The sequence below is a fragment of the Castor canadensis genome, chromosome 10, assembly GCF_047511655.1.
Source record: "Castor canadensis chromosome 10, mCasCan1.hap1v2, whole genome shotgun sequence".
NCBI lineage: Eukaryota > Metazoa > Chordata > Mammalia > Rodentia > Castoridae > Castor > Castor canadensis.
Genome location: NC_133395.1, coordinates 69861570 through 69888658, shown reverse-complemented (window position 1 = coordinate 69888658; position 27089 = coordinate 69861570). Strand labels below are relative to the sequence as shown.

At 37.6% G+C, this 27089-nt stretch overlaps 1 protein-coding gene and 1 pseudogene across 5 annotated transcripts in view; both read right to left on the bottom strand.

Annotated features, from left to right (window-relative positions):
- Nucleotides 1-27089, bottom strand: part of Dclk1 (doublecortin like kinase 1) — a 341030-nt gene that overhangs the window by 261499 nt on the left and 52442 nt on the right. The gene's annotated exons all lie outside the window — the stretch shown is intronic.
- LOC141411477 (protein SPT2 homolog pseudogene) overlaps nucleotides 1-27089 on the bottom strand; it is a 48798-nt pseudogene extending 21709 nt beyond the window's left edge.

Genomic DNA, 27089 nt, shown 5'->3' with positions numbered 1-27089 from the left:
TAAATAAAAGCGTATCAAAATGAATGCTATATTTCAAGCTACCTGGTCTCTTCACTTACAGTTAAATTCAACATATTTTTAATTGTGTGCCCACTACACAAAAGGAACAGTGTGAGGCACTAAACAATTACTAGAATAGGAAAGAGGCTCTGCCTTCAATGAGTTCGCACTTTAATGAAGGGGAAGCTATGCACATTCAAACAAGAGGCAGAACAGAATGACTATACATTGCCCATTCATTGATTACCTGAGGAATATCCAACATGTAATTATTGAGCACTTACTATATTTCAAGAGTTCTTCAGGAATTTGGGATACAAGTAATTTTTAGTAATAATGGGATACATCACTGAAGAAAATGACAGGACAGATTCCTGTCTCCACTGAAATCTCATTCTAGTTGGAATACAGACAAAAAACTAAACAAACAAATACTTGGCAGAATATCAAGTGGTCATAAATGTTATAAAGAAAACAAGGCAAGGTAAAGGGAAGACTAATGAAAATTTTAGAGGTAGATGTCAGCACAGACCATAAAAAATGAGGCAGCGCCTACGATCATGACTATTTAAAAGATGAGAAAACCGAAGCTTGGAGAATTGTATTTACTAAGATCTAGTCCATAGTAACAAGTAATGAGCTGGGGATAGGAACCCAAGAATCCGCCTGCAGCACCAGCACTCCCATCACCACACTGTACTCTTCTCTGTAAGATGTAAGAGTCGAACCATGGGGATTGCAGGAGGAGCTATGAAAAGGAGCAGGTATGGAAGACAATGAGAGATAGACTTCATGAATCTGGCCCCTGGGTTCACTCGAAATGCAAAGAAAGCAAAAGATTAGGGAGAAATCAGAGCCTTTGAGCCTGGATGCCAGGGCTCAAGAGAAAGGATCAGGCTGGAAAGAGGGTGAGTAAATGGAGAAATAACGCTTTGATTTCTGATAGACCACACTTGATGCATTCGCAGAATAGGCTTTGCTATTTCCCCTCAGATTTGACATATCAAGGACTTTGCTCCTCTGCCCTCTGCTGCTTACTTTCATCAGTCTTCAAACTCTAGCTACATTCCAGCCACTGAACCCTATTACAAAACCACCAGGAGAAAATGAACTGTTCCATCCTGGTTGCTCCTGATCAGTCAGCAACCTTTCTTTCCATAAAGTGAGGAGTGAACCCAGTGTCCAATCTATCTTAATAGATTCTACATTATTCTTTCCTCTTGGAGCCCCAGCGTTTCCCCAGTGCTTCTTGTACATGACTTACTAAAGAACACTGGTATACTGATGTTTGACTTATCTTCTCTATTTATATTAAATATAACAACTTCAGACACCGCACTGTCACAAATCCATGCCACAATTTATTCCTTTTTGTCAACTGCAGGAATAGCAAAACCTATTTTGAACTTCTTTAGAGCTTGCCAGACCACTCTGGATTAAAGTTGATAACAGTCTTTTATTTCTATTTTACTTCAGTTGTACTTTATTATAGAATTTTTAAAATAGCATAAAAAATATAAGAAGGAATGAGCCTTTAAAAATTAACTGTTGAAAATCAAAGCATACGCAAAACATACAATGAAAGTATATGTATACATGTTACATATTACATATGAATATGCATGTATGAATTTATGTATACACAAATACATTCTCCTCCTTTTATACAAATGACAGCATACTCTACAAACCTTAAATATTAAAACATACTATTTATTAGAACCACTGCCATCAGTCAGAGACAGGCTCAGACATATATATGAAATATGGTCAATATGTAAAGTTTTAGTATAGTTTCAAAATACTTCTATCTCAGCATTATTATTATTATTATGGCTGTTGTTGCTATCATTAGCATTTTGGCTCTGCAAACCACAATCAGTGATATGTTCTCCAAATGAATGTTTGTTTTCTTATAGCAAAAACAGTCAGAACCATGGACAGCAGCAGCACTCCCCACTCTTCCCTTCCTCTCAAATTGATTTATTCTTTCCAAGAAGTAACTTCATTCTAATTTCTACCCTCCTTGCTTTCAAATCTGAAGGTATAGATAGATGTGATTTTAAAATATTCAAAGGGATTACTCTTGAAAACATTAGCAATTGTTACTTAAACATTTATATGCCACAATGAGAATGAGCAGTCTTTCAGGCAGACATCAACCAATTACTCAATCAAGTTGATAAGTAAGGAGTAACAATTGCACAATAAAATCCTGGGGTAGAGAGAATTGGCTCCAAGTTTTTGCATGTTTTCAATGTTGCTTTATAAGATCTAGATTTTTGTTCTGGTCTAACTTTCTGCAAGGCATTCATGGAAAATTATTTATACTTTTAGCCTGTGCAAGGTTCTGATGATAGCAAGCTTCAGGATGTTGAATTTATGGAATGGACAAAAGCCATGATCCACAACCAGTACTGCAGAATAAAGCATGGAGACAGGGAGAAGGAAGCTCTGTATTCAGACTGAGCTTATCTTTCTTCCCATGATCACTGTGCTTTGAGAAATGTTTGGAGAGTCAGCCAGTCATGTACCATTCTATTAAATGTATAAGCCCTGTGGTAAAGGCCATGCAGAATGTGGACATGAATAACATGACTTTTGCCCTCAAAATGTAATAGATCTTTTTAGAGGATAAGATGAGCTGTATGTAAATAGTCACTTTTCTTCATCCTTGTGCATAACATATTCTGAACAATAACAGTAAACATCAAGAGTGTAGGCAGTGCATAAGCAGTCTAGAATGTATTCACAGGGAAGAAGAAACTGTGCGTTGGTGGAACTGAGAAACCTAATGGAACAGATGGGATTAGAACAAGGTTTTTAAAGAACAGTAGAATTTAGACAAACATACATGTGGCCATCTCTGTGGAGGGGAATAGAGTCCAGTTCCCATTCACTGAATTGAGCTTTCCTTACAATACCAGCCTCAAATACCAAAGACATGACAGTGGGAACCCGACTGACTGAGAAGGGAACTTTTCCCACAGAAACCAAGGGTAAGGTGGTGTGAGGAGCAAGAATGAATTTTAGTAAGGGGATGAAAAACAGAAATCAGTGTAAAAGGCAGTATCAGGACCCAGGGCTGGGAAGGAACTGTAATCAGAAGTCAAATTAAGAAATGTGAAGCTAACATTGGAAGTCAGTCTGCAGTGAGGAATTAGTCAAGGGGTGTGAAATAATTCTAGATATAGTTTGAGAGGCAATTTTAGAGAACAAGGTAAGGATATGAGGGATTCACAGATATAAGAAAAGTCTAAAATGAGAGTATGTTGGGCAGAAGAGATTTAAGTATACTATAAAATTAGATCTAGGATTTGGCCCTTGAATGGATATTTGGAGAAAAATAAGTAACATTACATTGATTTGAGCCTTAGAAGAATGAGAGCTTCACTGATAGGGAAGGCACTGAGAGAATTTGAAAATTTGATTTTGCTCATGTGAACTTTGACATAAAACCCACTCAATCAAAGATGTAGGGTTGGATATCCTGGGATAAATCAGTTCAGTTGCTCTCATTTTTCTCAGGAATACGCTATTAATGATCAGAAAATATATTAAATTTTTCAATGGTCATCCATGGTCAATGGGACAGAAGAGGTGATATATGATTGATTTCAATACTATTCTAAAAAATAATTATCTACCCTCCAAACTTTACTTTTATGGAAGAAGACTACTCTATGGGTTCAGAATTGTTGGAATGGCTTCTCCAGATTAGATGACAAATCATGTTTTGCAAAGGACATCATTAAACTCCATCAAAATGATGCTATGGATATGCAGGGTTTTTTTTCTCATGAGAAACAAATTAACTTAGGTGCCACACCCTAGAATGATACCATTGTGTATGAACATATAAGTCAGATGAGGCTAAAAACTTTTTCCGTTCAATGTCTACTGAACATTCCACTTTCTCATCTATTACCCTGTCATGCAGTAATACAAAGACACACTTTATTGTTTCATGGAGAAATCTTAATGCCAGGAACTTGGCATATAAATAATACCTTTCTTCCAAGAATCCAAAAGCAATTTATAAGCCAGTATTCTATGAAATTATCACAATGACCTGGAAATAAAATTAAGGTCTTTATCCCTCCCAGGAAACTGCTTCTCCAAAAGACCCTAGTGGCCAGCTGCCAGCTTCAGGGGGAAAAAAATCTAAGCAAGAGAAAACCACTTACCTTTAAGGGAGGGATTTAATTCCAGACCATAGAGAGCTTGAACAACAGATATGGGGAAGAATGGACAGTAGGTTCTGACTGGTTTAGTGTAATCCTTAACCCCCAGCCACCAGAGGTGGTGGTTAAACAGATGGACTCCAACTTGTTGGAATAAGAGAAAACTCCCTGTTATATTGTTCTAATCCAGATATTTCCTTCTGATTTCCAGAACATTCTGTAGCCTGACAAAGAATTCACATTAGTATATGATGTTTTCCATAATAAAGACAACAATATTCAACTTACATGGTTATCTATACATGAATATACGTTTTTGGTCTAGATTCCATTTTCTTAGTGTAAGAATGCATACTAATCAACAATTCAACCATTTATTTCTACTTTGTACCAGGTTACTCATTCATAACCAACACAGCTGATTTTCAGCCTCTTAAATACCACCTCCCCATTCTCCATGGTACAATGACCAGAAAGTATACTTTTGACTGTTGTATCTGTCTCATGACTGGAACAATTGATCATTCAGTCCTCCTTGAATGTGCAAATAGGCTTAAGCTTACAGATATTTATCAAACAAGAACACTCCATACTTTTCTTGTCTGATAAAGACATAATCATCAATTTTGATATGCATATTCTATAGGAGGTGTGTGTATTGAGTGTGCAGATTTTTAAAAATTCTTCTACATTAATTAAATTTGTATTCAGCAGGCGCATGCAGTATCAGAATAACCAACAGATAACTAATTAGATAAACAACATAAAAGATTAAAAATTAAATTACAGCAAACATTTCAAAAAACTACATAACCTAAATTTGTGAAAATAAGACGCCAATCGAAGAATGGTGCAGCTGTAGCTATAACTCAGGCAATCAAGGGTGCGAACAGGAAAAGTCATAGAATACTTATTCTATGCCCCCCAACAATGCCCTGGATGCAATAACTACAGGGGTCAGCAGCAGTGGTCCACAGGCGAGATGAGGAAGCAATCATTATGTCAGCTGTGATGAATGCAACACCTGGTTAGGAATGACACATTAAAACTACACAAGTTCACACAGGGGAGGTAGCATATGGGATTGAGCACAACACAATCAATATCTCAGAGAAAGACAGACTCACAGGGTCTTTCAGAAGAGTAAAGGAAAGTACACAGTACACACAATGTAGTGTTGGGGAAGGGATGATGAGACAGTTAAGCTGGATAGAATTCTTAAAACTAAAACCACCAGTAGATAGCAACAGTGAATTCAGAGCAACAGCAAGCTTACTAACCCCACAATGACTTTCTTCAAAGGAGAACTAGAATTTCTCCCTATCTATGGCCAGTCGCAAGTTCCAATCCTGAAATCAGCCCCTGAATGTTCAAAATGAAAAGCATGTCCTGTTACCCATGCCTTTTCATTATAATAAGTAGAGATAAAGAAGCATCCAAAGTAATATGTTGACTCTCTTTTATGAGATTAGGAGATGTGATAGATGGTTGTTTACAGCACGTAAATGGCTTCATTTCTGATGCCTAAGAGGGCACTAAAGATGTAAGTAAAACATTTGCAAAGTCCTGATTCTGCACACATTTCCATTTGAATTCTTTTGTTTTACCTACCATCTCTTTTTCTGACAAAAGAATGACTCACAAATAATTTCATCAGGATACACCAGCCCACATGACACTTAATAAGAAATATAGTATTATTCTTATATTCTTCTTGGAAAAAACTGGCAGAAAGAGTTTCTAGTTTAAAGACTGTAACAGATAGAAGGAAGTGACAATGTGGGAATATGGTTTGGCTCAATTTAATGCTTGACAGAGAGTCTATCACATTAATATTCCAAAACAGCAAACATTTAATACAGTTGCCTTGCATCTACTCAAAATTAAGTGGCAGCCAGAGATTTTTCTGGCTCTCAGTCATAGCATAGTAAATTTCAGTATCCACCATCAATGTGTCATCTTTCATAAAATATCATTTAAATTGCTACAACTCCTTGGAAACCCCAAAGACCTATTTTTCAGACTTTTAATCTATCAAGCAGCCCTCTGAGAACTGTGTCTAATGTGGTGAGACCTTCTGACATGTACAACTCTGACGAGTCCTAGTTGTGATTCTCATTTCTGTTGAGCTTCCTGTCATTAGAAAAATGTCACTCTTGACTGGGAACAACCACATTTATTGACATAGTGGCTGTGGAATTTAAGAGACATTGTACTTAACTCTGAGAACCTCAGGGATTACAGAATTGTTGTTGAACTTCACACATCAAGATATGCATAAAATGATTCAGACAACTCTAAATCACCTCCTTCACCCAAGCCTTCCTATGACAAATGGATGTTGCCTGCTCCACTGAGGTGAGCACTGAGGGGGCAGCGACTTATTAGCTTGGTTATGGCTGTATTGCCAAAGTTGAGAACCCAACCAATCATTGTTCAATGGTTAAATGAATGGATCACATACTCAAACACAAACCAAGTAGGGTACAACAACGAGGAAGCTCCTTCTGTGCAGGGAGGGAATTTGGTTCCTAGGTCTGCTGAGTCTGGATGGTTTTTAATGTGAATCCTTGCTATCTCTTAATATCCTCTTTCAGAAGGTTAGCTTATGGACCAATCCTTAAAATGAGAAAAATAGCACCTTGCAGCAGCATTTCTGTGAGATTTAGAGATAATTATAAAAAGTGCCTGCCTGCCACATAAAGACACTGAAATAATAGCTATGAGGATGATGTCGATAGTGGTTAACAGTGTATACAAACTCTGACGATGCAGATTAAAAGGAGGCAGAGAAGAGAAATGACCACAAACAAAAGTTACCATGGAAACTTCTCCCAGACTAGACTTGACCTACCTTCCATAAAAGTTAAATATGCAAACACCAGCATTCCAATTTGATATTCCAACCTGAAAATATATTGTGTCACTGTGATGCCTCCCAAAGTCAAAAGGTCAATAACCCTGACCCAACTGTCATCTGCAAACTTAATGAGTATATTTTCTCAGATGACCACGGAAAATGAAAGGTCTTTGTGCACTTGATTGCTGATGTCCTTTGGGTGCCTGTTTATAACATGCTGCCGGTAGCCTCATGTGAATAGGACCTGTGTCTGTCTGATTTGACTTGCCTGGAGTCAATACAGCACCACGAGCATGTGGAAATGAAATGATTTTGATATTGATCATGACTTTCATCATCTAAGCTATTTGGTAACAATTATTAACCTTCAGCAGAAAGCTCCTGCGATGTCACCAATATACTTCTAAGTACCTTTGGGTTTGACTAAACTACTCTGGAAAATTTCTAGCTGACCATTTCTTAAGCTAGAGGTCTGGGATCTCCCAGAGTCCCAGGGGCTCTGCAAATGATCTGCAGAACAGAGGATTTGGCACCTTTATCCTTCTAAATGATTTTTCTGCCTCACAAGGAAGGAAGGCTGCCAGATCATGGCTTTAGTTAGACTCTGACCATTTTCAAAATATTTGAAAGAAAAAATTCGTATTACTCTGCTTCTCAGCAACTTCAAGGCTGACAGACTCTTATTTTTGGAGAAACCATGGCATCAATCATTTGGGAAAGGGGCAAGGAGGACTAGGAAGAGTCTAGGCTCTCATATTTCACAATGACTACACCTGCCAGAGCACTCATCCCTTTGCTAGAAGGGAAACAGGAAATGGGTCAGAATAAGGGAATTTGTTTCTTTTCATCTAACTAGGAAAGATCACTGGAACCTCTTTTGGTGAAAAGACCTGAATAGAGCTGAGCTCTTATTGGATAATAATATCCAGTATATTTTTCAGAGTAGCTACTTAGGAATTCAACCTTCTTAATTGTTATGGGCACACATACAGTTCCTAGCACTCAGCTTGGCATATAAACTACAGGTAATAGATACTTATTGCATGGATAAATTGATGATGGATTGAGATCATTATAAGAAATCCCCACCAAGAGTTTCATAAATCCATTAAAAAGATTCTTATGTTCTTTAAAACATAAGAGGTTGGTTTTGGCACTGTGACAACTATAATTAATCCATAATAATCAGGTGAAAAAAACTAATAAAGGTCGAAAAACAGCTCACAATAAATGCAGGAGGCTACTGGGAAGAGTCCTGCGCTGTTGGATGCATATTATTTGTGTACATTGTCTTCCTATGAACAGCTCTTAGAGGCACTCACTGCATTTGGTCAATAAGGTAAAAATGATGCAGCTACTAATCTAAAATCCCACAAAGCTTTAACCACCACTGAATGTATTGCAGCAGAGCAAGTGGCCAGAAGGAAATATGTACACTGAATTGTTAATTATAAATTTTCTCTTGATGAACACAAATGCCGCTTTAGCAGCAGATAAGAAAAGGTACAAGTAGCTTGTGTCTTATAAAGAGTAAAGATGTCTTTACTCTTCATAAGGAATAACTGGGTTTATTATACAAAAAAGGGAGAAAGTAATGGGACATGAAAATTCTGTGCAAAATCACATTTCTTTCATAGTAATGGTACCTATTGCCTATCATCAGGATTTTATTTTCAAGTAAAAACAGGTTGCAATGCTATTGCTTTGATTCCATTACTTTCTCTAATACGATTAAATACTGCAAGACAGTGGTACTAATGATTCATGCAGATTTCTAAATAATGCTAGAAATCCCTAAATCTCTCTTTTGTAAAAAAAAAAAAAATGCTTTCTCTGGAATTCTTTACATTAAACAGACTGTAAATAGGTGAAGAAAATATACAGACTCTGGCAAGCTAATGAATAGTTTTCTCAGGTACCTGCACCAACCTAATGCCTAGGATTTCCCTGGTATTGAGTTTCAATATCACTTATCACCTACCAGGTGATCTTAATTAATTACTTAATTTCTGTTCACCTCAGTTACTCTTCTATAAAATGGGAACAATCTCAGCACCCATCTTATAGGGTTGTTGTGAGGAATACATAAGGCACAAAGTGTCTAACATAGGTGGACACAGAATAAACACTCAGTAAATGTTAGCAAGTGTTCCAACAACTTGAAACTCAAATGTTCTTCCTATGTTTAAGTTAAAGGAATCTAGGAAAGGAAGAGTGGTTTGGGAAGACAACTTTCAGACAATGAGTGATGTGGAAATTCCAAGTCCCTCAGCTTCTAAGAACCAACCACAAGCCTTAAGGCAATTAGGAAGAGTGAAGTCTTGCCTGGATAATTTGACACATTATTCCAATTTTTTCCAGAAATCTAAATGGCCTATAATTAAATAATCATTGAAATTATGTTGTGAACTAAAAAGACAGTTATGTTATTAAATTACAGAAAAAGAACAGGGGACGCCAAATACCCATATCCATCTAGCGAGTAACTGGTAGTGACACAACTTTCCTGGGCTGTACAGTAAGTCTAAATGGCACCATTTTCCCAAACAGCTTATCACAATAAGAAACAAGATATTATACTGGTTTTTGAAGTACCCACTAGCACATTCCTCTCTACAGTTTGCATTCATTTAGAGGTGAACTTAGCTTAGCCCAAATAATTCAGACACATGCATCATCTTCCATCACAGAATGAGTCTGGAACGAACATGAAAGAACAACAGGTTTCTTTTCTACTTTTTCTTTTATCTTTGCATTTGATACATCATAAGTCAGAAATTAAGGCATTGAACAGCCTTAATAAGAATGGGGATGAGGTGTGGTAGTACACACCTGTCATCTACCTAACCAGTTATGCAAGGGGTACAGACAGGAGAACTGCAGTCTGAGGCCAGCATTGGGCAAAAAAGCATGAGATTCTACCTGAAAATAACTAAAAGCAAAACACGATGGGAGCATGGCTCAAGTGGTAGGGTACCTGTCTAGCAAACACAAGACTCTGAGTTCAAATCCTAGGACTTTTTTAAAAAAGAGAGAGAGAGAAAAGCAGCAGCAGCAGCATGGGTCTTGATAAAATACCAGAGCTGTAGCTCCCAGAGGGCAGTCATGATGCAAATTGAAATGCTAGGGCTCTGTCTTCTCATTAAACTTCCAATCTGTTAATTGAAGGGTATTCCTTCTGCCCTAGGAGATGACACGACATGGAGAATTCTCCAGTACTCCTTTCAAAATCGCTATATTCAATGAAAGGAGTCCCCCATGGCCCCCAAAGAAAACAAACATGCTTTGTCCTACAGCCAGATGTGTTGGTGTTATGAACATCTGCTCTAGAACGAAAGGGAAAGTTCCCAGTCTAGATATCAAGAAGCAAAAGAAGATCTACAAACATTTTGTATGTGCATTTTAAAAATGTATAGAGGAAGAAAAAAATAAGTACTGAGAACAACAATCATGGAATACAGTTAAACCGACAAGCATTTTAGAAAGATACAATGCCATCTTTAAATTCCAGCATTATGTATTGTGATTCTTGACAATTTATGGCTATAAAAAGATAGAGCCAGATTTACTAAGCCTGTAAAAGCATACTGCTCCTGTTCTCCCGGCAGAAAGTGGCCTAGTGGATCGCATGCAGGGCCACAAAGATAAATTTCCCTGTGTCTAGTTAAAATGCTTCTGACTCTAGACATGGTTTGGCTTGGCTACACTGACTTGGTCTCAAGTTATAAATAAGAGGCCATGTAAATCAATCTTAAACTCTACACAAAGCCACAATAAAAAGAACTCTGGGTGTTCAGCAAGTACAAGCCTCCCTAAATAAATCTTAGCTTAGCTTCAGGTGACTTCTATGTAAAACTCCTATAATATAGCTTTTACATGCCTCAAATTATATTCTTAAGTATTAAGATCTTTTTCCTTGTCTGAATCTTGATAGAACACATTCTTTTATATAATTTTAATGATTCCTTTATCCCAAAACCTATGTTATTAACTTGATCAACAATGACAGCTTTAAAAAAACAGTTGTCATGACCTAAGACACAATAAGACAAAAGACACAATAATTTAAATGAAATGTGTCCTCCACAATAAACTTCTGGAATGCATTAAGAAGATTCAGAGGAATAAATCTATGATTCATTTCACTAGTTCAAAACAGCATTTCAAATCCTTTTTCCAACAGCATGAGTGACATACTACAAAGTGCATTGTCTTTCAAAACACACTAAACTAGTTTGGATGAGCTGGAAACTTAAGGATAATGTGAAGATAAGCTAAGACAAAGGAAAAAAATAATAAAATTTATGTTGGTATTTCCAAATGTAGCATACAGATACAAGCTGTAGTTTCAATTTAACAATATAATATTTTAGGTAGTCTAATGGTGTATATTGTTTTCACATTATACTATAACATTTTAATATTCTTAATAATCTCAGGAGATTCTGACCATTACTTTCCATTACTGGAGGAATTCAGCACTGATGGAGAAAGAAAGTACAAAACTTTTTTTTGGAAAAGTAGAGTCCAGAAAACATTAGCTTGAACTGTATTAAACTGGAGACGAAAAGCTTCAAGGGATCTTGATTCTTTTAAAACACAGCCCTCTTCTGGAATCCAAATGGTATTAAATTAAGTTCCAGTTAGCATAAATAACTCTGCCAACATGTAGCAGAAATAAAGACAAGAAGATTAAAAAAATAAAAGGTTCTTTCTTCAATTTGGTAGAGTGGATTTTTGGTTTTTACTCCAAGGCTCCCGTAATGTAGCCATGTGAAAGCAACAATGCTCAGAGAGCAACATTCAGTCAGTAAGGAAGTGACAGGATATGACTCCCCAGTTCCACTTCACCATTACTAACTCTATTCCCTTCCTCCATGGCCCTTTCCCATCCGCCCTATCCACCAAATTCAACTTCTTCAAAAACAGGTCCATCCACTGGTCCCTAAAATACCCACCTTGACATTTGAGTTCACTCAAGCTGTGTCACCAAGTCAACTCCTATTTTCTGTTGCTCTGGAATTGTCAACTATCTCTCAGAGCAGTGATAGTATTTAACTTGTCGTGTGCATTCCATAGTGACATACAGTGCATATTATCTAAAGATTTTAAGTGCCAAAATGTAGTGTTTCTTTAAAATGACTGCAGAACAATCATATCAGTCAGCAGAGGAAATGAATTATAATTATCACATGTGTTTCAACAGAATGCCTGCCTTTGCTGCAACTGGCTAGTCAGCTAAGGGTTGTGTGAGGTCCAATTTTATATCTGGTGAAAAACAGAGTGAAATTAGAAGTGAATTTTGGTTTGAGAGGCTTGCGTTATTAAAAAATAAAAATTTCAAGTGTCCAAGGAAGCTCAGAATATGACCATTTCACACTGATTTCACAAAATCAGTGAAAAAAACCTTCCTAGTCCAGCAACTTCCTAACATGGTTAGACACAGTTCCAACCCACAGACATTAACAAAAGCTTCCAAAGAAACCAGTTTGATTCTTTTTAAGATGGATATAATACTAGTTTCAAAACTTATCTCACTAGGTGGTTCTGAGAGTTACAGGTATCAAAGTTCATGCAAGTATTTTGAAAAAGACCTGAATACTCTATAAAGTAAACTAGCAGGAACAGCATTACTACTGTTGTCTGGCATCTTTCAAGCACGAACAAGAGAGCTCAGAGGTGATCCAAGCCACCTGGAGTTTTGGTCAGAGAATTTGTATAAGGTCAGGTTAGATCTTTATCAAGCCAGGCTACACTCACTTCATTGGGTTTTTTATTAAGTTATTCTTACTTGAAAAGTTTCATTGATGATTGGCTGACCTCATTCTCCTTCATCTTTGCTTTTACTGTCATGCATCATTTTTCTTCATCGTTATAGAGACCTAAGGGACACCGTGTTCTGGCAAAAAGATCAAAGCCACTTGGTTGGCTCCAAGGAACTTAGTTCACTTGGAGCCAAATGAAGCAGTCTATATGGAAACATATTTTTGGGTAATTTAATTCTGTGTAATAGGTATACATTTCCATTCTGCTTACAGCACTTTAACACATAAACATTTTTTCTAAACAGCTACTCACATTCTTGTTAACATGCATCCTCACATTGCCATAGGTTGCTGCATTCTATTTGGAACCCAAATTTCCCATAAAATTAAACATCTAAAGATGCAAAAGCATATTATTATTTTCATTTTAATATATAAGTCTAATGGAAGAAATGCATGAAGTAACATAGTGTAGTAAAAAGAATATGGAATTTGGAATTAGCCATACTTGGCTTTTTACCTCCATCTGCCAAAATATAAATTAAGCAGGGCATGGTGGTACATGCCTGTAATCCCAGCTACTTGGGAAGAGGTGAAAGATTAATCTGATCTGAAGAGAAACCAGAGCATAAATACTAGCTACTTGGAAAGTGTTGATAAGAGGATCTTGGTCCAAGGCTAGCCAGGCAAAAGCAGGAGACCCTATCTGAAAAACACTAAAAACAAAAGGACTGGGGGCCTGGCTCAAGTGACAGAGTGCTTGTCTAGCAAGTACAAGGCCCTGAGTCCAATCCCCAGTATCACCAAAAATTACATATACATATAAATTAATAACTATAATAAAAGCTTATTTTCACTAGGATGTTTATATGAATACTATATGCTAGTCTAACTGCAAGGCATTAGTTTACTGCATTAAGTCTCATACTAGTTAAGAGTGTCACCATCTAAATTCCATAGATGACAAAAGGAAGAATGAAAAAAACTGAAGAACATTCTTGGCTCACACAGCTGGTAAGGAGGAGAGAGACTCATATCCCATCAGGAACACATGAAGTCGTATTTTAATGGCCTTCACCACTACAGTGTACTTCTTTTTGGTTGTACCTTGAATTTTTGTTGTAGCATCTGACAGATTGACACTTGAACAATACAAACGAATATGTGTTGATCAAAACAGGCATAACAAAATTAAAAAAAATCTAAATTAGCCCACATAGACTAATTAGACCAAATTTCTAATGTTCATGTATCAGATTGAATCCATTCTTATTATCCTGTGTTATTCACCAGCTCTACTCCACTTCTTCACAAGACTAGACTTTGGTCGTTCTAATTTCTCCCCTTACATTTTCCTAAACTCCACCGTTTCATCCACAGTCAGGCTTGGGTACCTCCCCTTTTTTTTATATCAACACATATAATGTATTCATATTTGTAGAGTTCATTGGGATAACTCAATGCATGTATCTATTCAATATGTACTGATCAAATCAAGGTAAATTAGTATTTACATCTCCTCAAACATTTATTGTTTCTGTGTTGAGGACATCCTTCCACCCAAATTGGCCAAGATTGCCAGTGGCCTTCAGATTCTCAAATTCAATCATCAGTTCTCAGTGTCACCTTATCTGAGCCATTAGCAGCATATACCAGAAGTCCCTCTGTCCTGCACATGCACATGGCTTCCAGGGAGCCCATTCTGCTGGCTCTCCCCATGTCCAGCCAGCCATTCCTCAGTCCTCTAAGCTGATGCCTTTTCTTTTGCCCTGTCCCCATTTTTGAGCAACCTAGGGTGGGTCCTCAGAACTCATGTCTGTCTAGTAACTTGTATCTCCTTAGTGAGATCATCTACTTTATGGCTTTCAATATTATCTGCCTGCCAGAGTCTCCCTAATTTACATCATCAGGCCTAACCTCTCTCCTGAATTCCAGACTGTAACCAAGTGCCTGTGCAGTGTCTCTACCTGTATAACTTAACAGTGATCAACTTTATCATGCCTAGAGCTGAACTCCTATCTTCTTCACGGGGCTACCTCCACATCTAGAACCCATTAGCACCTAGTAGGTGCTTCATAAACTGGTGACTTGAATAGACATACAGCCCATTTGGATAAACATGAGCCTGAAAGGTACAATCACAATGATATGCTCTTCAACTAGCAGGCCTAACTTCTTTCAAATAATTTAGTCCGAATCAGTCACAAAAACACAGTATTTGCTATCTTCACCATTATGAAAGTTGAACACGTCTATGGAATGGAAATTATTTCATCCTAATATATACAAATATAATAAGATGTCATAATTCATGCTCATTGTTACATGGATTCTGAAATATCCTGGTTTAAATCACATTCTCTAAGGTATTACAGTCCATCAAAAATAGCCCACAAGAGAAAAAGCTTTAATTCTGCTACTACTTTTCTTTGGCAGTTCTGGGATTGGAACTCAGGCCTCATGCTTGCCAGGTGAGTGCTCTGCCCCTTGTGCTACCCCTAGTCCTTTTTACTTTAGGTTGTTTTTCTCAAATACGGTTTCATGTTTTTGTCTGGGCCAGCCTGGACTGTGATCCTCTTATTTATGCCTCCTGCATAGCTGGAATGACAGGCACATGCCACTGCACCCATCTTATTAGTTAAGGTGGGGTCTCACTTTTTGCCCGGGTTAGCCTCAAACTGTGTGTGATCCTCCCTATCTCCACCCCTCAAGTAGCTTGGATTACAGGCATGCACCACCAGATTTGACTAGCTACTACTTTCAAAGCCAGATTGATTAAAGTATAATTCACTCATTTCAACTGTTCGATTCAATGATTGTTAGTGAGTATGTACAATGGGAAGTCCACACTACAATTCATTTTTAGACCACTTTCATTATTCAATCTCTGCTCCTACCTCTAGCCCCAGGCAGCTCCTAATCCAGTTATTTGCTATTTCTGGAGAGCTGGCACAATTTTTAAGGGCCTCTTGTTGGCCTAGATACCTAACTAAACATTTCACATGTTATCTCAATCCCTGTGGCAGCCATATGAGGTTATTATTTATAAATATTGAACATAAGGCTCAGAGAAGGTAACTAACCTTCCCAGGGAGAAATAATCTCACTTAACTAAAGCAATCTACTTACAAAAACCTGTATTTGAGATAGTTAATATGATATGATAAATTTTTTTTAAGTGTGCACCATGCTGGTCTTTAGCTTGTGATCCTCTTACCTCAGCCTCTTCACCACTGATTACAGGTGTGCACCACCATGACCAGTCAATATGATGAATTTACAGAATGCTACCATCCAAAGCCAAGCAAAGAGGATGAACGGTGCTCTGTTTTGGTTAATTCCACCACTACTCACTGTAACACAAATCAGCCCTCACAAAGAGAATGGCTCTGTCTGGCTCATACATGAACTATGGAAATGGAGCATGAATTTGTCCTTAGCATCTGTTTTGAAAATGAGGACCTACTGCCTCTGACCTCAAAGCTAGCTCATTATTGACTTCCTTGTGCTATGTCCACCCATGAAATAGAGAGGTCATGGACTATGATGATAGATAGCTCTGCACCTAAATTCCTGTGCCTAAAATAACTTATAAAGTCACTGTAAAAAAGATCAGTATAACTCAAGTTAGGAATGTACTTTTATAAGAACAATAATATTTGTTATATGAAAATATAGAAAATGTTGATTACATTTTTAAAATGTCAAGTTGTGTGATCATTTGGTTGTGGTACAGTTATATGTACTATAGTCTCTATTTCTTTAAACTGAACTATTAGAAAATATAGCTCAGTATGGTCCAAGGATGGTCCAGGAAAAGCATGAGATCCTTTCTGAAAAAGAATCTAAAAGCAAAAAGGACTAGAGGTGGCTCAAGTGGTAGAGGGCTTGGCTAGCAAATGCAAGACCCTGAATTCAACATAGCTATTGCCAAAATAAGTAAAAGAAAAAGAAAAGATAGAGGAAACAAAGTCCAATGTCACTGTCATGCTACCACACTGATTCACAAAACCAAACAACTGTTAGCTACCTTCCATGACTGCCCCTGTTAAATTCAAGAGAAAAAACACAGTATATCTTATTTGGGATCTTGTAACTGCAGCACTGGATGGATTCTCTTTTGTTGCATAAATCATTGGCATCAAGTGATTGATGAAATAGAGATGAGACCTCAGAAACTGTGAAAAGCTACACGATTGATTTCCCTGTCCTGTTTGCACTGAGAGCTCTGGTAACTGCCAGAAGAAAAAAGATCAGAAAAATTCATAGGAATCCTTCAGGCTGAAAATCAAGATGGATTCTTCACTTGAACAAACCCTAAGGTTCCCACTGCTTGTCACTGCCAAGAATGAAGTCACTCTGCAGCAGACTTGCAGCTCCTTATGCTTTGTGCAGTGAAGGCTGTTCCTTAGCAACCAATGTCCACAAATGGGTTTCCAAGGAAACCAGAAAGCCCAATTTATAAAACTATGAAACAAAGCAACCGCAAGGGCAACATTAGACACAGAAGGTAACTTTTTAAAAAAATCATTGTTATTAAATGCCTGCCAGTGAAGTGGTACAATCATTCCATTTTCAAACGTTTAAGTGAAAAAAAAAAAAAAAGCATAGCACACAATCCTCCTTCATCCCTGACATCATCTGTCTGAAGAGTGGCAAATACCTTTGTAGTATTCAGATGAAGGGTGGCATTAAAAATTTTTGTGTTCAAGGTAGATGTTTCTTAAAGTCAAAGGATATTTTTAGAATCATCTTCAAGGTATAAATTTCTTCCAGATTATAAGCAGAATTCTGTTGACTTCTCTCCAGTATAAAGCCGAGATGCATTTGCCTCTTCATTTCCATTGTTCTGATACACCATTATGATGGCTCCCTGAGAATACATTTTTCTCATGTAGGGGGTAATAGATGGAAGGAATAAAGGGGAGGGAATATGAATGAGAAAGAAGCCGATCAAACATGGGTATTAATTATAAGCTACATCTAAGAATTTGGGGAATTCGAACATATGTCATATGCTATCTTAGAGCTTCAAAACAATTTTACAAAGGCAAGTGAACAAACCATTTCTATGAAAAATTCCTCTCTTTTGTGTGCCTGAAGATAGATCACTAATTCTTTATTTTAGAGCTTCAGGAGAATTATTTAACCTATGAGTCTTATATACTTATTTGTAAAATCTGGATGGAATTTATAAGAATTAAATGAGATTATATGTCTAATAATAGTCTAGCCACAGTGAGGGTACTGAATAAATGCTAGCATCTTCTCCTTGACTCCTCCCTCCCTTTTACTTACAAAAAGAAATACAGCTTTTCTTGCCTGTCATCCATCCTGCAGCCCCTAATTCATTCTCTTCTCATCTCTTCTCTTCTTTCACTATCTCTTTTTGGCAGTATTGGGGATCCAACCCAGGGCCTCATGCATGCTAGGCAAGTCCTCTACTACTGAGGTCACACCCCTATCCCAACATTGTAATTCTTTTCCTCGTTATACTTTTTTAAAAATCCACAAAATTATTTTCTTTCTTTCTTCTTTTTCTTTTCTTTTCTTTTTTTTTTTTTTGGTGGTATTGGGATTTGAATGCAGGGCCTTGCATTTGATAAACCAGTGCTCTACCACTTGAGCCATGCCTCCAGCCCTTTTTTGCTTTAGTTACTTTTCAGCTAGGATCTCACACTTCTTGGCCAAGCTGGTCTCCAACTTCAGTCCTCCTACTTATGCCTTCTGTATAGTTGGAGTTACAGACACATGCCACCACACCCGGCTTATTGGTTGAGATGTGGTCTCATAAACTTTTTGCATGGGCTGGCCTCAAACTGCAATCCTCCTGATCTCTGCCTTTTAACTAATGGTGATAACAGACATGAGCTACCACACTGAGGTTTGTTTTTCTAAAGAGTAAACAGAATGAACAGAAATAATTGCATAAAAAACAAAAGGCCTAACAATGAAAAAACTATATTTAAAAATTATGCAAAGACATGCTGAATGAGGTAAGGTATGCCTATTAAGCATATTGACAATGTGAAAGATGTCATATTCCTCTTGTCTTTTTGAAACAGGTGGACTTTATATGAGAATCATTTGGGCACATTCAAAATTTTCAAGGACCTTGTTTTCAAACATCAACTTCATTTCCCAGTCTTCCTTAGTGAATGAACCCAGTTCCTGAAAACCAGTTCTTGATTCTTCAAAATAACCTGAGAGCTAGCACAATAAGTCACCTGTTGAATTCTCAGAAGGTCAATAGCACATGAGTTCTTCCACCACCCTATTCTGTGCCATCATGACTGCTCCTGAGGCCTCTCCCTCTATAGATTTTAACAGAACTTTTCAGACATGTTCTCCCTAGAAGAACATAAAATGACCTGGGTTTGTATTAGTAGTGAAATTTTATTAATTCTTTTTTTTTTAATTTTATTAATTCAATTGACTTATGATCCGCACAGTGCCATTCCAGATGGTAGGGAATGAGAGAGTAGAGTAACTTTAATTTTAGCATAAAAAGAGTATTAGTGTAGTTTCCAATTTAGAAGAGATATAAGACATCCTCTACAGTTCTCTCTTCCATAGGAAACTATAGGGCTTGTTCCAGCCCCCATGCTGTCATTCTGCCTCCCCAGCTTCTGCACAATCCCTTTTTCTAACAATGGGGACTTCCTGATTCTAATAGCGGCTCCTATAGCTAGAAGTTCTGATTGCAGCTGCTGCCCTGTTCTCTTAGTGGGGATCACTCCCAGCGAGCCCCCTGGCTCTGTCCACATGGACCAATTCACCTCCAGCTTCAATAGGATACTTTCTCAAGTGGTTGAAGATGGCCATCCTGTCCAAGAAAAAACAACGGACCAAGACCTAAATGACAACTCCCTGTTTCACATCTTTTTACAAATCTGAAACAAATCACTTAATCCTTTCTAACCTTAGCTTCTTTGTCTATAAACAGGGGTAATAATCCCATTATGCAAGGCTGGAGAGGAGGGGAAGGAGAAAGAGAGAAGAAGGAACCACAGGCAGAGGAGTAGAGAAAATGATGACACCCACTGAGCACTTAGTATCAGCACCTCACCAAGCACCAAGTGTTTCCCACCTGCCTAGTGAGGCAATCACTCTATTCTGCCACGCCAACACCTGCCCAAGGTGACACCATTATTAACTCTTAACCACTTTGTTTTATCTCCTTTCTGTGTCCCATGATGTGTGTTCTAAAATTTAAAACATATTTTGCATACCTGCTTACTTTCCTACCTAAACAATCCCAGTTCCATTAACTACTCCTTATGTCATTTGGATTAAAACACTCTCAGCAATCTAGAAGTCCACCTTTCTAGATGCCGACTGGTATGTCAACATCCACCCTGGAAATGGATCTCTGAGGCAATTTGGTACCTGTTAAATTAAGAAGGAGTTAAACAGAAAGTATTCTGTTAGTGCTGGAGACAGCAGTTATGAACAGACAAGTCTTGTGATCAGGCAGCTACAAGTCTATTAACACAAAGACTTGTAAACAGAAAAATTAATATAAATAAAATTGCTAAGATAGGTATGAACAAGATGCAATCATAAGAAAGCAGAAAGAGGGCCAGGTGTGATCAACGTAGCAAACAGACTGAACACCTGGAAGAAGGGAAGGAGACGGTCGTCTCCTGAAGGCCACATACCTTGTTGCACAGGTCCTTGGTCTATGTTTGCCTTAGCAAGTCATAAAACATGGCTAGCTTATTTTCATTACAGAATCCACATTACTTCCCATTAATTTATAATGTCAAACTTTGTCATAGCCAATACTTATAAAGGGGATGTAAACACAGAAAACTGCAAATGTCACAAACATGAATAAGTCTCTGAGACAGCTGGTCCATAATTGTAATGCAACATAATCATTCGATTTTCTCACTAATCAGTATATTAATAAGATAAAGCTAAGGATCAAATGCCTATGTCTCCCCCAAATTCATGTGTTGAAGCTCTTAATACCCCATATCTTAGTATCTGGAGATGGGACCTTTGGGTGATAATCAATTTACATGAGTGTATAAGGATGGAGCTTCCATCCTGGGTTAGTGTCCTTATAAGAAAGGAAGAGACCCCAGAGCCTCATCTCTCTGCCACATGAGACTACAGCAAGAAAGCAGCCATCCACAAACCAGTAAGAAGGCTCTCAACAAGAACAAAGTCTGCAACACTCCTTGTCTTGAACTTCCCAGTCTGCAGAACAAGGAAAATAAGTATTTATTGTTTAAGTCACCCAGTATATAATATTCTGCTCTAGCAGCCCAAATAATTGACTAAGACAATAAGCTTAACACACAGCTAAAGAGTGGCCTAGACACTGCTTACAGGGTCCTGGGGTTTCCCACTGAAGTCCCTCTAAGTTGGCAACGATCTGTTATTTACACCAGTTGAATATAGTCCTTTAACTGGGTATAAATCCCCTATTATTCTTTCATCTCAGTCTTATGCAAACCATGACCTATCAAATTATTTATTACTAAAAGTGGCTTACGAGTTGTATGAACTGCAACAGTTTGAGGGTACTCAGAGTTGAGTTTCTTTTCTGACAGAAAAGCTCCAGGTGCTACAGACAAAGCTGGGTCAGGAAAGGCATGGAGAAGTCTAGAATGAGACTCTGCAGAGCCACAGTTGTTCAGGGTAGAGGAAACCATGCGGCAGTCATGTGTAAAATGGGGAATGATGCAACAGCTCAAGTCAAAAATCACTGGTCAGTATGATGAAATATGATGCATATGGATTTAGAAAGCCCTAGGAATTTAACAGGTGGGAAAAGCAGAGAAAATGGATATTAAGAGAAGCTCAGACGTTAAAACCATGGGGACTATTTGCTTCCAAAAGCAAGGAAAATGGATTGCTGTAATTCTAAAGAAATTCTGTGAAGCACTGAAAGCATGACCCAACTGTAACTGGAGACACACAAAAGGAAGGCAATGGAGAAATCGTTAAGTTACTGACTGATGATGCTCCCAACAATAGGTATACCTTACCCAAAGTTGAGAAGCCAAATGTGTTGAGGTTCTGAATTTTTCAGATATTAGAAAAAATAACACAATACATACATCACAATGGCATTCGGCAGTGGCCGTGACCAGCATGTTAATCGTCCTGCTGTGTCACAGATACCTGTTCACATCAGGTGGGAAATATAATGACTATTAAAGTCTCACATTACCTGGGGTCAGGTTTTACCAACAAATGGAGTATGAAAAAATTTCTGTGTTTGGAAACTGGGGATTGCAGAACAGGGATTGTGGGCCTGTATTTAAAGTGACTGAGAGCTAATGAAGAAGGAGCAGGACTATCCCGTGGAGGATAACCAGGGATGGGAGGCATAAGAAAGGAAAGCAGAAAGATGAGAACAAAGATGCAGTATGAAAACCAAGGGCACATGGCATTCTGGGAGATAAAGGCAGGGGCAAAACCATCAGCAGATGAATATCTGCTAATGTCTAAACATCAAAGTTTAGGAATTAGGAATTAAACAAGATGCTGCTAGCCCATCTTGGGTTCTCTTACATAGGTTGAGATAATAAAATACTCAGAATATTCATCAAGGTCCACAGCATTTTGAATCTGATGTCAGTTTCGTATAGTGGTCTGAAATCCAAGTACAGCAGCCTACACCAATCTTGGTCCAGAAATAGTCTACCTAAAAATAAACTATTTACTGCTTCTTGCATTGTTTTAATATTTAGCCTGTCTTGGATTTTGAGTTTCACATAACCTGGGACATTGATATACTGGAATGCTCCCAGTAGGATTCCCAGAAATACTTTTGCATCTAACACTGCTTCTATTTTCATCTTCTTTTTCAAAGACAAGGAGTTCATTTTGTTATTGGGAAGAAAGGGTATAGTTTTTTTTTTATTATTTAAAAAATACTTTTGGTGGTACTGGAATTTGAGCTGAGGGATTCACACTTACTAGGCAGGTGCTCTACCACTTGAGCCACACCACCAGTGCTTTTTACCCTGAGTTTTTGGAATAGGGTCTTGCTTTTTGCCAGGCGGGCCTGGACCACCTCCTATTTTAAACTTCCTGCTGTTGGTGGGATGACAGGTCTGAACCGCCATACCAAACTTTTTTTCTATTGAGATTGGGTCTCACAAACTTTTTATTGCCCAGGATGTCCTGGAACTATGATCCTCCCACTCTCAGCCTCCCAAGTAACTAAGATTTACAGGCATGAGCCACCAGTGCCAAACAGGATATCAATTTTAAATCAGTAACTCACAACCAGAGGCAACCTTGCCTGCCAAAAAACATTTGTCAATTTCAGGAGCCTGAGGGTAGGATGAACACCTAACAAAGCAAAGAACATCCTTCTACAATGGTCTTATCTAGCCCAAAATATCAGTAATGCAGTGTTGAGGAGTCTTGCTTCAAATAATTACACACGTAAGCATTTTATAGAAGTTTTGCATTACTCCTATTACAAAATAATCATTTCAATGCATCCAAAAATTTAACATAACATTAGATAGTTAAAATGAAAAGCAACTTTTAAGAGAAGAAATTAGAATTAGATAATTATTAACATCACTAAGAACTCAACGTGACTCAAGTATATTTTTGTCCCAAATTATTCCGTTTCCTAACATTTCATTAAATATAGTCTAATATCACAAAGCCTTACAAAAACAATTTGAATCTTGAAGACACAATCTCATTACTTAGTACATTATTAAATAACTTTGGGACCAGATTATTAAAAGATAATGAAGCAGGAAAAATATTCAAAGTCACATTTTTTTTTAATTACTGAAATCCACTTAAGAAGACCACCCACAGCTCAAAAGAACAGAGGGCAGATTAGGTGGCTTTGAAATGCAGATTTTAACAGTTCCTATTTAAAAGTCATGCCTAATGTGACCGTAAAAAGTTGTTACTCACATCACAGAAATGGCATCCTTGGAAATTTTAATCTAACTTCTGTCTGGGTAGTGACTGCCTTTTTTACCTCCTGTGCCAACCCACCATGAGCCACTCCTTCGATGTGCTCTCTCACCTCTTAGAGGAAAAATAGCAAGTATTCATTTTAAGTGGAAAGATGGTAGAAATTAAACTGTGTAATTTCACAGACCTACTTTAGGGAAAGCTTTGTTTTCCTTAAGCTTTTATTTGCTGAAGTCCACTGAGTAGGGAATAACAATTTCAGACCACCATGACTTGAAGAGAACACAGGAACCTGCAAACCCGAGCATGGAATGGTGAGGTCACAATTTGCCTCTTCAGGTAATCTCATCTTCAGCATTGCCATTTTGGGAATCACTCACACAAGCCATTTGTCATTTAAATGCTTAAAAAGGAGTATAGAAATGCAGGCTCACTGCATCAAGCAAGCCTGGTGGTGTCCCCAATACCTTCTCTTCTGGAACACCAGTCAAATAGTTACAGTGCTTCATAAAAACGTCCTACTAGAACCTCACCAAGGTCCGTGGAAATTGCAAGAAGAGTGAAAAGTGGCTAAAATACTTACATTTTTAAAAAGAGACAAATCCATACACTGTATTGGACAAAAACCTGAGCCAGGTGAGCCTCAGCCTCCAGTTTATCATTTAGCTTCATCATTCTTCATTTGCTTCCCTACTCCCCGTAGGTTGAAAAGAATATAAAAGAAGCAGATGGCCACCATTGGAAAAAGCCAGTAGTTGCCTCAAAACCAGCTCTTGATGAGTCAAAGTCATGGTTACAAGGAATGGGTTCTGTCTACAAAAGATACTTCTTTAAATATCTTCTGTGAATAACAATCTGAAATCTCAGTTGAATTTGCCAACCACACATTTGGTATTAAACAGTGAATCTGCCCATTCCAAACTAGAGTCTAGAAAGCCACTAGAGAAGAGAGGTTCAGGAGTAAAGAATTTATTTTTCATAAGAAATCATCACATTTGAAGGAAAAAGAAAAAAACACTAGGTATCTTAGCAGATCAAGATGGTGGCCTCTACCACCTCTGGCCTTTGCTTCTGATCAGCATCTTTAAGTCTTACATCAGTGACCATACAGGGCTAAGAAGAGCCCTAATGTTTCAAGTCACTGAAAGTTCATAGTTTATTTTTAATGGTCCCCTGTACTCAAGTCTCTGCAATATCTTCTCCATTTATGATTAAATAATCTGTTGGATCCCTCCTCAGTTCCTGTCCTCAGTCTGAAAGACCAAGTAATTGCCAAAATGGCAGAATTATCTGAAAAGGACAGATTGTTGGCCACTTCATCCTCTTTAGCTAATGCTTACCTCATGTCTATGGAACAAATGGAGTGGCACTCACTCACTGCTCAGATGATAATAATTAACATTTAAATGGTGTTTAAATATGTTTGTTGTTTGTATTGTCTTCTGATGCCCATATCAAAGGTCCACGTGTCAAAGGTTTACATCAGAGGTAGTGGAGCTTTAGAAGGTAGGGCCTGGTGGGAGGTCCTAAGGTCATGAGGGTGTGCCATCAAATGAGGATTGTGGGTCCCATCTTCTCAGTCTCTTCTGCATCCTGATTAACAATGTAAGTAGCTACCTCTACTACACACTCCCTCCATAGTACGCCACCCTTAATAGAAGCCCAAAGCAATGGGGCCACCCAATTCTGGACTAGAGGCTCTGGAACTGTGAGCCAAAATAAACCTTTTGTTTTTATCAGCTAATTGCCTGAGGAATTTCATTACAGTAACGGGAAGTCTTACAAAAATGACTCAATAGAATAGATTTAAAGAAAAATTCAATTGTGTTATTCACATTCCAGTCACTCTGTTATATCACTATAGGACAAATAAATGCTTTATAGGATTCCTCCAAAAGCACTCTTTCTTCAAGTTTTCTCAGCTAGTTCTTTTTTTTTTTTTAATTCAACAACTATTTGTGGAGAACCCACTATGTACTATCTATTGTGGTCTTCTCAGGCCTTGCTTCTTGAAGATGCTCTGGCTATTTTATTAAACATGGGATTAAATATACCAAGCCAACAGGTTCCCTTCCTCTTGGAAGTGTCTTTTTTGTTATTTTGTAACACAAATAGAATGCACTAGAAAATAATAGATATGGGTAAATTGAGGCTTTGCTTTCTCAAACTGTGTTTTTATATAGAGGAAGAAAACTAAATTTGTTTGTCTTTTAGCTATTAAAAATAGAATGGGATAAACAGACACATAGGGCTTGACTATCACAAAGGAAAAACCAAATAATTCCTGAGACAGTCAAAAAACAAATGCCTAGATTCAGGATTCACCAGATAGACAGTAGCAAGACTTGTCTTCCTCCATTTTTCTTAACCCCAGATAGGTTTTGTGAATCAGTGTGGTAGCATGACACTGACACTGGACTTTGTTTCCGCTATCTTTTCTTTTTCTTTTACTTTTTTTGGCAGTACCTATGTTGAATTCAGGGTCTTGCACTTGCTAGCCAAGCCCTCTACCACTTGAGCCACCTCCTGTCCTTTTTGCTTTTAGATTCTTTTTCAGAAAGGATCACATGCTTTTCCTGCACCATCCTTGGGCCATACTGAGCTATATTTTCTAATAGTTCAGTTTAAAGAAATAGAGACTATAGTACATATAACTGTACCATAACCAAATGATCACACAACTAGACATTTTAAAAATGTAATCAACATTTTCTATATTTTCATATAACAAATATTATTGTTCTTATGCTGGTTTTAGAAACTGGACCACAGGGACACCAGCTGTGTGTTTAGTTTGTCAAACGATAAATTTGTAGCACTGGGCACCTAGGGGCCAAATCTTCATTTCAAAAATGCTTACGTATGGTCTGCTGAAAAGAAATGGCTAAAAAGAAGAGACAAGGCACTAACTTGAAGTGTTAGAAGGATTTTTAGAAGAACCTCTAAGCTGACAGAAGTGGAAGGAACTGAATTATAAAGGCAAGGGATAAAAGATCTGAAAATAGATATTCTATTTTGAGATTTGTCCTGAAGAACTGTACTCTACAAGAAGTTAATTATGCTTGTGAAAGCTACAATCATTCTGCCCATTATCTATGCTCCCACTAATTCTCTATTAGAAAGATTACCTACCAGGGATCAGGATGGCATATTTAAAAAAAGCAATTCAACTAAGTGAACCAAAACTAAAATGAGAATAACAAATCAATGCAAAAACATCTTCACTCCTGTTGGTTATAGGGCACCAAATTTAGTTTTTAATTATTCCTAGGATAGACTTACATATATTACTTTTCCATAAAAATAAAATAAAATAATTATTCCATTAAAAAAATGCCCTGGGGCTATCACACACACACACACACACAC